The sequence below is a fragment of the Anomaloglossus baeobatrachus genome, unplaced genomic scaffold (genome assembly GCF_048569485.1).
Source record: "Anomaloglossus baeobatrachus isolate aAnoBae1 unplaced genomic scaffold, aAnoBae1.hap1 Scaffold_187, whole genome shotgun sequence".
Lineage (NCBI taxonomy): Eukaryota > Metazoa > Chordata > Amphibia > Anura > Aromobatidae > Anomaloglossus > Anomaloglossus baeobatrachus.
Genome location: NW_027441957.1, coordinates 270404 through 282875, shown reverse-complemented (window position 1 = coordinate 282875; position 12472 = coordinate 270404).

Sequence of the window (12472 nt, the reverse complement as noted above, 5' to 3'; positions counted from 1 at the left end):
AGCCTATAGGATTAAGTTGGTTACCGCAGGCAGTGGATTTAACTTCCTGTCTTTGGTCCAGTGGTAGATGGATTGTCTGGTCTATGAGCTGTTATTGGTTTGAATGCAGGTGAATGCCCATGGGCTGCTTATGACTGTGTAAAATAGTATTGATTCATGATGGATTTCAGACTACATGTAGATATCTTCAGTCTTTCTATCCACATCATTTAAATGAACATTATCCATGCAGCTTGAAATTCATCCAATAAGAGAAGCAACCTTGTACAACCAATCTGATAAGGGCACAGTATATCCTAAGGGAAGGTTATGGCTATAAAAGGGGACTTCTTGGAGTCACCAGGTTGTTGATGGATGTTGCATGATCTAGTCTAAGCTCTTAGGAGCTGGCTAGGGGATCAGAACCAGGATGCCTTGTGGACTCGGTCTAGGGACTTTGGCTTCAACTAGAGGATCACTTGGCTACATGGCTTCAATCTAGGGGCTCCAATTCCGATTGGAGATCATAACCGCAATCTAGGGATTTCGACTCCGGCTGCCAGGATTATACCATATCATCATACCAGAGACTACTTAAGGAAGAAACCCAGGTTGGACAATTTTGTCACCTGGCTACAGACTTTGCAGACCTCAGCCAGCTTCCTAAATCTGGCGCTATTCTATTGTCGGTGGGTGCCCGACAAATTACACAGCTATGTAAAATTTTGGTTTATGAAACTTCAAATCCAGTGACTGATTATTATGTTTTCTAATGTCCTGATTTAAAAAAAAAAAAAATATTTTTTTTTAACCATCAAATATTGATTTTGTACAATCCATGTGTGAAGTTACATACAAGTGACATGAACAAGAAAAATACTTATTGTAACCAAAAATATTCACAATTTTATATATAAAATACATTTATTTATTGTACAGTCATTCTGCAACTTTATTAGAAATTTATTCTTGCACTTTTTCCTTTTCTCTAGATCCCCCTTTTCTCTTATAGAAGGCCTGTGGATCTTCTCTGTGAAGCATCCGGCAATCATGTTCACGTTTCATTTACTTTGGTATCGTCGTTCCATCTCCTTGATATTCCGATGAAAACCTTCTTGTTCTTCCCACCAGCACCAAGGTTTTCAGACAAGTAGTCCAAATAGGAATGTAAAAAATGTAACTTCAAATTCATTAGACAACCCAAGGCTTTGAAACGTTTCAGCATGTTCTCCACGATGGACTTAAATTTTGATTCTTTGTTGTTACCTAGAAACGTATTTATTGCTTCTTTCAAAGAGTCCCAAGCCCTTTTTTCAACAGTTTTCATTATTGTTTAAAACACGTCATCCTTCATTCATGGGTTTCTGAATATCCGAACCCACAAAAATGCTTTTGTGCTGCCCCTGTGCCAGCAGCCGCCGTTGGTCGGATCCAGACCTTCTAAGAGAGTGGCTCGACCCGGGGGTCTCGCGGACATGTCGAATAAAAGGAGGAATGTAGATGTATGGGCTAGGCCGTATTAAGTTTGTGACGCCACCAACGGTGTGTGGTGAGGTGGGACACCACCGCTGCCGTTATGGGATACCCGGGAGAGATGTAGTGGCAGCTGGATGTTAACCCCTCCGTGTGTAGGGATGATTGCCCCGTGGCCCAGTGTCTTTGTGCAGGGTATGGTGATGGCAAGGGCCGGCGCGCCTGAGCAAGCAGGGGGATGTTTGGTTACTCACAGTAAATGAATCACACGAGTCTTTCGGTAAACCAAAGGTGCTGGTGGCCTGCCGCACCGGCCGGTTGCATTCAGGTCCCCCACCCAGGCTGGTGGTCGCTGTCCTTTACTCTGCACTTGTTTTTGTGTATGGTAGACTGCCTGGTCTGGAACTCAGGAGTCCGCTCCCGGCTGGATATGGCCGAAGGAGCCGTGCCCGCAGGCGCTGGCCCGTGGGATCTAAGGACCCTGGCGGTGGCCTTATCCCTATCAGTGGGCTGTTGTCTTCTTTGAGGGACTTTAGGTGGGATAGGACCTATAATCCTGCCCTCAATCATTTAATTAGCTAGGCCGCTGGTTTCGGTCCTGGCTTCAGGGTCCTAGGTGACTAGGGTTTCAGGTCGGCTGTGTGTTTCCTAAGTGAGGAAAGGTGTTGTGCGGGGGCCTATCTGTAACTACCTGGTTTTGCCAGGGCATCACACCTTCCTTCAGACTTGATTCTGACAGTCCCTGAAACTTGGTACACAGGTACTTAAACATCTCTCCTTCTTTCAGTAGCGCTTTCACAAACAGCTTCATCAGTCCAAGCTTACAGTGGAGTGGTGGCAAGAGAACTTTAGGTGGGATCAACTAAGCTTTATGCAACAATGTTCTTGAGTCCCGGTTACAAAGATGTTCTTGTTGGCCAATTTTTTTTGCTCCAGTGAAGAGTCCTAACCTGGCTTTCCAATTCACACAAAAAGCATGTGTTCTGCCTTCTTTTACGTAATGCTGTGAATCTCTAGCATACAGCTAAACCCTAGTTCACATTTCAAATAAACAGACTGTGGAGTTCAATAGCCTTGATTTATTAGCTGGTAACGTGAACTTGATTGCAGTATACATGGAATATACAGTGAATATAGGAATATCCAAGATGCAGTTGAAGACAGAATACGGTATATCCAAGATACTGTTTTATACGGGTAAAAACTATAACAAGAAAATGATTACAGTCAGTACAGTGTTAATACAGAGTTAACATAGCATAACAGTACATGAGATGCAGTTCTTACGAGAATGTAGGTGAAAGGTCACTGCATCTGCAATGCATAGAAATCTTATCTAGACAAACAAGACAGGGATGACACTAAAGGTGTAGAAGTACAATGTACAATGCATTTACTACACTCTTCCATCTAGGATTCTATCACTAACACATGTAATTTGCTTTGCTCACCGGATTACACTAGGCAGGGGTGAATGTACAGAGAGGTAAGTCGGCATGTCCTTTCCTGACAAATCCAAAGAGAAAATGGCTGCAGGCTTCTTCTCAGCTCAGGGAGGCATTCCTTACCCAGAATACATTTAGCTTAAAGGGAAACTCAGCAATTCAAAAGAATAACAATGACCTCTAGGGGTTGTAACAGAAATTTCAATGAATGACTATTAGCAGGCTGCCATGAGGCAGAACAGCATGGGTATTTAATATATCCTCCTTGCTGCCCAAGAAGCAATGAGAACATTTTTAGACCACCACATATTGACCACCCATGCTCCTTGTAGTTAAGTTTCTTGAGAATAAAGTCTAAATTCTCACAGCTTTCTTCCAAGTGCATAGCATGTGTGACGCCCTGGACTAGCCAGGCAGTCACAAACACAAAATCACACACACCCCCTCCCCTGGATAGTCTACATCAGTCACACAAAATCCTTGTTGCCTCCTCCAGGGTCTGATGTCCACACCAGGTGGGGCGGAGCCAGGCGGTTGGCCCCACCCACCGAGGAGTTCACAGGCCTGGAGGCGGGAAAAAGCAGTTAGTTTAGTTTTGTAGTGGAAAGTGAGAGGACAGAAACTGTTAGTGTCTGGGTAGGAGCCCAGGCACTGTCAGCAAGGTCGGCAGACGGTGGTGGCCGTCTGCAGGAGGTGGTACAAGTCAGCTGAACCGTAGGACCGGGGACGGGCGGTGACCCGAGGGGAACTGAACCGGTGAGCGGATCTGTACCAAGCACAAAGGCAGGGCCATTGGACCCTGACCAGGCTAGGAGCCGCCGACAATGGTCAAATCCGAGAGTGACCGGAATCCCAGGGGTTCCCTAACACCCAAGACCCGACAGAAGGCAACCGTCCACACCGTGAGGATAAAAAGCCACCGCCATAGGCTAGAGATCCAAGGGCCAGCGCCTGCGGGCAAACGGGCTCCCTCGGTACGTACACCCCAGCCACCCAGCCTCCCCGTACCGCCACCGGGCCCCGGGATCACCAACCCCTACCCACGGAGGGGGAACCAACATCCTAGCTGCTCCCTGCCATCGCTCCCGGGATCCCCGTCACCAGCAGTGGTGGTGCCCATTATCACCACGACCTGTGGGTGACGTCACTAACTATCTCCCCAAACAAACCACCCCCTTTTCACTCGTGGGCGAGGAGCGCTGCTCGAGTCCCCGGATCTGGCCCTCCGCTCGAGCCACCGAGCAGCAGCAGCAGCAGAAGTCCCCGAACCCGAGCGTAGCGTGCGTGGCCCCTCTGCCCGCGACACATGCCCTACACACACTGAAGAATACTTACTGCCATTGAGCAGTAGCACAGCTTTCAGACTTTTTGGATGAAACAATGACGTGTCTCCACTCGCTCACATTGTACTTAATGTTACATTTTCCATCAGCACAGGAACATCGCTTAAATACACTAGAGCACCATCTTCAGAAAAGTATGGAGGGAATCTTTTCAGAATTCTAACCTTTTGGAAACCTATTGTCACGCTCTCCGGGTCCCCTGCTCTGCCCCCCGACTCACCTGCCACGCTCCCCGGCTTCCCTGCTTCGCTCCCCGGCTCCTCTGGCAGACATCCCCCGCTCCACGGTCTCCAGCCTCCACCACCTGCGGTCCCCAGGCGGCCCGGTCCCCGCTCCCGGCGCCCGTCGGCAGCCCTGCTCCAGGCCGGCTCCCCTGCTTCCTATACACCGCTCCCTGCCCTGGCTTCTGGCACCCGGGCCTCGCGCATGCGCATTAGGGCGCGCGCGCGGTCATTGACCCTCTCTTAAAGGGCCAGCGTCCACTGACAGGAAATTGAACACACAGGTACAGGGTATAAAGGGGTTTAATGTCCAAGTGGGCGGGGCCTGTTCTTCGTGTTTCCTAAGCTAGGAGTCAGGTCTCCTTGTGTCTCTGTGATATACTTACCTATCTCTCTTCTAGAGCCGCTCCTGCCTCGCCATCCGGTCCTGCCGATTCCCGAACCCCGAACGCTGACTATCTGCCATCCCGTCAGTCCGTACCATCTCTGATCCCTGTGGTGACCCGTCCTCTCGCTCCATCGGTTCCGGACTCTGCCTGACATCTCGGCCTCCGAACCTGAGCTCCGTCACCCGGACTACCATCAGTGACTCCGTGGTCCCAGGGACTTCTCCATTCCACTCTTTTGCACGGACTGTCCTGCTACCCGTAGTGCTCCGGCTACCGGACCCCTTGCCTTCATTAAGGTGTTCGGCCCAGTGGATCCACCTCCTGGGTCTGCCCGTCCACCTGGCCCTAACACCTATAGAATCAGTGTTTGTGAAAAAACTGTACGTGATGATATTTTTTCAATATTTTTACTGAGTCCAATGATCGAAAGTATGAAAAAAATCACATCTTTCAAAAATTTTTACCCTTGGAAACCTGTGTTATTATTACTATGCACGAGCCCTAAATTGTCTGAAAAACAACAAATATGCTGGTTGGATAGACCTTGACCCCACAATTCAACGGCCACAATTAAGGAGAAAAGTGCTAAGAGAGTTAAATTTGCCCCTGAAATAACCCATGATACGGGCCAAGGAGGGACACACCATTTTGATCCGAAAATAGCCCAACACCATGAGAGACGGGCAAATCCGTGAAAAGACAAAGTTCCAAGCTACAACTGACGCAGGATCTACAGCACATACGCCCATTGTAATTGTTCATGATTTCCGGCCACTACGCATTTCAGCCTTCAGGGACCTGGTAATTCGAATGCTATGTCCAGGAGTAGAGATGAGCGAACCGGTCCCGGTTCGGCTCGAGGTCGGTTCGCCGAACGGAGCTCCCGTTCGAGTTCGGCTCGTCGAACGTTCGACGAACCGAACTCGAGCCAATAGGAAACAATGGCAGGCAATCACAAACACAGTAAAACACCTAGAAAACACCCTCAAAGGTGTCCAAAAGGTGACAAACAACTCACAACACAACACAAACACATGGGAAAGTGACAAGGACATATACTCATGCGAAAACAAAACAGCTGGACAAGGAAAAAGAGGAGGACACACAGATATAGGCATGGCACGCCATTCTAAAATCATGTAAAACACCGCAAGGTGACTCCAAGCGGAGTCTCCCTTTTTTCCAAAAATTGGGCCCCACACACACCCACCCCTTCAGTGGCAGCAGTTGTGCCCCAGTTGTACACTTCACAGCTACATTTGCATCAAGCACATTCAAAAATACGCTATTCTTAACCGTCCCCAGGATGACACCGGGGTAGGTAGCAAAGTCTTTCCTGATCCCAGCTCTGTTCATCTTGGCTTCTTTTAAAAACACAGCAAGCAAGGGTTACTCCAAGCGGAGTCTCCCTTTTTTCCAAAAATTGGGCCACACAGACACCCACCCCATCAGTGGCAGCACTTGGGCCCTAGTTGCAAACAGGATGTTTTGATTTGCATCAAGCATTTTCAAAAATACGCCATAATTAACCGTCCCCAGGATGACACCGGGGTAGGTAGCAAAGTCTTTCCTGATCCCAGCTCTGTTCATCTTGGCTTCTTTTAAAAACACAGCAAGCAAGGGTTACTCCAAGCGGAGTCTCCCTTTTTTCCAAAAATTGGGCCAAACAGACACCCACCCCATCAGTGGCAGGACTTGGGCCCTAGTTGCAAACAGGATGTTTTGATTTGCATCAAGCACATTCAAAAATACGCCATTCTTATCCGTCCCCAGGATGACACCGGGGTAGGTAGATAAAGTCTTTGCTGACCCATGACTTGTTCATCTTGGCTTCTTTTAAAAACACAGCAAGCAAGGGTTACTCCAAGCGGAGTCTCCCTTTTTTCCAAAAATTGGGCCACACAGACACCCACCCCATCAGTGGCAGCACTTGGGCCCTAGTTGCAAACAGGATGTTTTGATTTGCATCAAGCACATTCAAAAATACGCCATAATTAACCGTCCCCAGGATGACACCGGGGTAGGTAGCAAAGTCTTTCCTGATCCCAGCTCTGTTCATCTTGGCTTCTTTTAAAAACACAGCAAGCAAGGGTTACTCCAAGCGGAGTCTCCCTTTTTTCCAAAAATTGGGCCACACAGACACCCACCCCATCAGTGGCAGCACTTGGGCCCTAGTTGCAAACAGGATGTTTTGATTTGCATCAAGCACATTCAAAAATACGCCATAATTAACCGTCCCCAGGATGACACCGGGGTAGGTAGCAAAGTCTTTCCTGATCCCAGCTCTGTTCATCTTGGCTTCTTTTAAAAACACAGCAAGCAAGGGTTACTCCAAGCGGAGTCTCCCTTTTTTCCAAAAATTGGGCCACACAGACACCCACCCCATCAGTGGCAGCACTTGGGCCCTAGTTGCAAACAGGATGTTTTGATTTGCATCAAGCACATTCAAAAATACGCCATTCTTATCCGTCCCCAGGATGACACCGGGGTAGGTAGATAAAGTCTTTGCTGACCCATGACTTGTTCATCTTGGCTTCTTTTAAAAACACAGCAAGCAAGGGTTACTCCAAGCGGAGTCTCCCTTTTTTCCAAAAATTGGGCCACACAGACACCCACCCCATCAGTGGCAGCACTTGGGCCCTAGTTGCAAACAGGATGTTTTGATTTGCATCAAGCACATTCCAAAATTCGCCATAATTAACCGTCCCCAGGATGACACCGGGGTAGGTAGCAAAGTCTTTCCTGATCCCAGCTCTGTTCATCTTGGCTTCTTTTAAAAACACAGCAAGCAAGGGTTACTCCAAGCGGAGTCTCCCTTTTTTCCAAAAATTGGGCCACACAGACACCCACCCCATCAGTGGCAGCACTTGGGCCCTAGTTGCAAACAGGATGTTTTGATTTGCATCAAGCACATTCAAAAATACGCCATAATTAACCGTCCCCAGGATGACACCGGGGTAGGTAGCAAAGTCTTTCCTGATCCCAGCTCTGTTCATCTTGGCTTCTTTTAAAAACACAGCAAGCAAGGGTTACTCCAAGCGGAGTCTCCCTTTTTTCCAAAAATTGGGCCCCACACACACCCACCCCTTCAGTGGCAGCAGTTGTGCCCCAGTTGTACACTTCACAGCTACATTTGCATCAAGCACATTCAAAAATACGCTATTCTTAACCGTCCCCAGGATGACACCGGGGTAGGTAGCAAAGTCTTTCCTGATCCCAGCTCTGTTCATCTTGGCTTCTTTTAAAAACACAGCAAGCAAGGGTTACTCCAAGCGGAGTCTCCCTTTTTTCCAAAAATTGGGCCACACAGACACCCACCCCATCAGTGGCAGCACTTGGGCCCTACTTGCAAACAGGATGTTTTGATTTGCATCAAGCACATTCAAAAATACGCCATAATTAACCGTCCCCAGGATGACACTGGGGTAGGTAGCAAAGTCTTTCCTGATCCCAGCTCTGTTCATCTTGGCTTCTTTTAAAAACACAGCAAGCAAGGGTTACTCCAAGCGGAGTCTCCCTTTTTTCCAAAAATTGGGCCACACAGACACCCACCCCATCAGTGGCAGCACTTGGGCCCTAGTTGCAAACAGGATGTTTTGATTTGCATCAAGCACATTCAAAAATACGCCATAATTAACCGTCCCCAGGATGACACCGGGGTAGGTAGCAAAGTCTTTCCTGATCCCAGCTCTGTTCATCTTGGCTTCTTTTAAAAACACAGCAAGCAAGGGTTACTCCAAGCGGAGTCTCCCTTTTTTCCAAAAATTGGGCCCCACACACACCCACCCCTTCAGTGGCAGCAGTTGTGCCCCAGTTGTACACTTCACAGCTACATTTGCATCAAGCACATTCAAAAATACGCTATTCTTAACCGTCCCCAGGATGACACCGGGGTAGGTAGCAAAGTCTTTCCTGATCCCAGCTCTGTTCATCTTGGCTTCTTTTAAAAACACAGCAAGCAAGGGTTACTCCAAGCGGAGTCTCCCTTTTTTCCAAAAATTGGGCCACACAGACACCCACCCCATCAGTGGCAGCACTTGGGCCCTAGTTGCAAACAGGATGTTTTGATTTGCATCAAGCACATTCAAAAATACGCCATAATTAACCGTCCCCAGGATGACACCGGGGTAGGTAGCAAAGTCTTTCCTGATCCCAGCTCTGTTCATCTTGGCTTCTTTTAAAAACACAGCAAGCAAGGGTTACTCCAAGCGGAGTCTCCCTTTTTTCCAAAAATTGGGCCCCACACACACCCACCCCTTCAGTGGCAGCAGTTGTGCCCCAGTTGTACACTTCACAGCTACATTTGCATCAAGCACATTCAAAAATACGCTATTCTTAACCGTCCCCAGGATGACACCGGGGTAGGTAGCAAAGTCTTTCCTGATCCCAGCTCTGTTCATCTTGGCTTCTTTTAAAAACACAGCAAGCAAGGGTTACTCCAAGCGGAGTCTCCCTTTTTTCCAAAAATTGGGCCACACAGACACCCACCCCATCAGTGGCAGCACTTGGGCCCTAGTTGCAAACAGGATGTTTTGATTTGCATCAAGCACATTCAAAAATACGCTATTCTTAACCGTCCCCAGGATGACACCGGGGTAGGTAGCAAAGTCTTTCCTGATCCCAGCTCTGTTCATCTTGGCTTCTTTTAAAAACACAGCAAGCAAGGGTTACTCCAAGCGGAGTCTCCCTTTTTTCCAAAAATTGGGCCACACAGACACCCACCCCATCAGTGGCAGCACTTGGGCCCTAGTTGCAAACAGGATGTTTTGATTTGCATCAAGCACATTCCAAATCAACAAGCATTTACTCTCCCCAGGATGACACAGGGGTAGTAAATTCCTTCTGGATCCATGACTTGTTCATTTTGATGAACGTCAGTCTGTCCACATTGTCACTGGACAGACGCGTGCGCTTATCTGTCAGCACACACCCAGCAGCACTGAATACACGTTCAGAGACAACGCTGGCAGCTGGACACGACAAAATCTCCAAGGCGTAACTGGAGAGCTCTGGCCATTTTTCCAGGTTTGAAGCCCAAAAGGAGCAAGGCTCCAGTTGCACAGTCATGGCATCGATGTTCATTTGGAGATACTCCTGTATCATCCTCTCCAGCCGTTGAGTATGTGTCAGACTTGTTGTCTCTGGTGGCCTTGCAAAAGAGGGTCTAAAAAAATTATGAAAAGATTCCATAAAATTGCTGTTACCGGCACCAGATACGGTCCTACTGGTACGGGTAGACTGTTGAAGATGACGAGACCGTCCCATGTTTGTCAAGTTACAACTGGGAGATTCCCTCCCTGCACCTGCACGGTTATTTGGTGGAAAAGCCGAGCTAAGATCGAGTAACAGCTTCTGCTGATACTCCTGCATACGTGCGTCCCTTTCTATGGCTGGAATTATGTCACAAAATTTGGACTTGTACCGGGGATCTAATAGTGTGGCAATCCAGTAGTCATCATCACTTCTAATTTTGACAATACGACTGTCATGTTGGAGGTAGTGCAACAAAAAGGCACTCATGTGTCTTGCGCAGCCATGCGGACCAAGTCCACGCTGTGTTTGTGGCATAGAGGTGCTACCCGTTCTTTCTTCCTCTGACATCTCCCCCCAACCTCTTTCAACTGAAATTTGACCAAGGTCTCCCTCATCCGCTGAGTCTTCCATGTCCATGGACAGTTCGTCCTCCATTTCTTCATGTTCTCCTGCACCTTGCTCAACATTTCGCCTGCTACTATGCGCCCTTGTCGATCCCTGTTCCCCATGGTCCCATGCCTGCTGCGTTGGTGATGATGAACGTCTGGACCTTGGTGATGTTGTTGTCCCTTGCGCATATGAATCCTCCTGTAGTTCCTCCCCTTCATGTTGTCCCACCCCCTGACTCCGAATAGTGTTTAGCGTGTGCTCCAGCATGTAAATGACTGGAATCGTCATGCTGATAATGGCATTGTCAGAGCTAAACATATTCGTCGCCATGTCGAAACTGTGCAGAAGGGTGCATAGGTCCTTGATCTGAGACCACTCCATCAGGGTGATCTGCCCCACCTCTGCATCTCGTTGGCCCAGGCTATACGTCATGACGTATTGCACCAGGGCTCTGCGGTGCTGCCACAGTCGCTGTAACATGTGGAGAGTTGAATTCCAGCGTGTCGCCACATCGCATTTCAGGCGATGAACCGGCAGGCCGAAAGACTTCTGGAGCGATGCAAGTCGCTCTGCTGCGGCGCTTGAACGGCGGAAGTGAGCTGACAGTTTTCGTGCCCTGTTCAGAAGGCCATCTAGGCCGGGATAGTGTGTTAAAAATTGCTGGACGACAAGGTTCAACACGTGAGCCATACAAGGTACGTGTGTCACAATGCCCAGGCGAAGTGCCGCACCCAGGTTTGCAGCATTGTCGCACACGGCCTTACCAGGCTGCAGGTTGAGTGGAGACAACCATTTATTAAACTCGGACCGCAGAGCTGACCACAACTCCTCAGCTGTGTGACTCTTATTCCCAAGACATGTCAAGCTAAAGACCGCCTGATGCCGTTGCGCACTGCTGCCAGCATAGTAATGAGGCGTGCGTGATTCCTTCTGCGCAGTGAGAACGCTGGTGGCCTGACCAGGCAGGCTTGGGGCGGAGGTGGAGGACCCAGATGAGGTGGAGGATGCAGAAGCTGTGGCGGAACTTGGACAGACAGAGGATTGACACACAAGTCATGGGGACGGCAAGACTTGTGCAGCAGACCCTTCACCATCTATCACCATAGTTACCCAGTGCCCAGTCAGCGACATGTAACGTCCCTGTCCATGCTTACTGGTCCAAGTATCGGTGGTGAAATGCACCCGTTCACACACAGAGTTTCTCAAGGAAGCGGTGATGTTGTGTGCGACATGCTGGTGTAGCGCGGGCACACCTTTCTTAGAGAAGTAGTGGCGACTAGGCATCTGGTACTGGGGCACAGCGACAGACATAAGGTCTCTAAAATCCTGTGTGTCCACTAGGCGGAAAGGCAGCATTTCGGTAGCCAACAGCTTACAGAGGGATAGAGTCAACCTCTTAGCTTTGTCATGGGTCGGAGGAAGTGGCCTTTTATTTGACCACATCTGAGGGACAGAGATCTGGCTGCTGTTTGTAGACGGTGTTGAGTAGGGTGTCCCTGGAAAAATGCAGGTTTGTGAGGAAAGTGCAGGCGGAGACATGATGTTGCCTTCATCCAACGTTGGTGCTATCGATGTCTGAGAGAGCTGTACACACTCACTTGTTTCCCCTTCCAAACCAACTGACGACCTTACAAGCAAACTGCCTGTTGCGGTTACAGTGGTGGAAGTTTGGCGTGGAAAAACAGGTGTGACAGCTGTCCCCACAGTCCTAGAAGATGAAGAGCGCGCGGATGCACTGGCAGGGGCGGGCGGTGGATGGTTCGCTCTTGCAGCATTGCAGCACAGTGAGCTTCCCACCGGGACCTATGATATTTATTCATGTGACGATTCATGGAAGAAGTTGTCAAACTGCTGAGGTTTTGACCTCTACTAAGAGAATCATGACAAATTTTACATATCACATGATTTGGGCGATCTTTTTCTATGTCAAAAAAGGACCAGGCTAGGCAAGGCTTAGAGGCCATGCGACCTGTTGATCC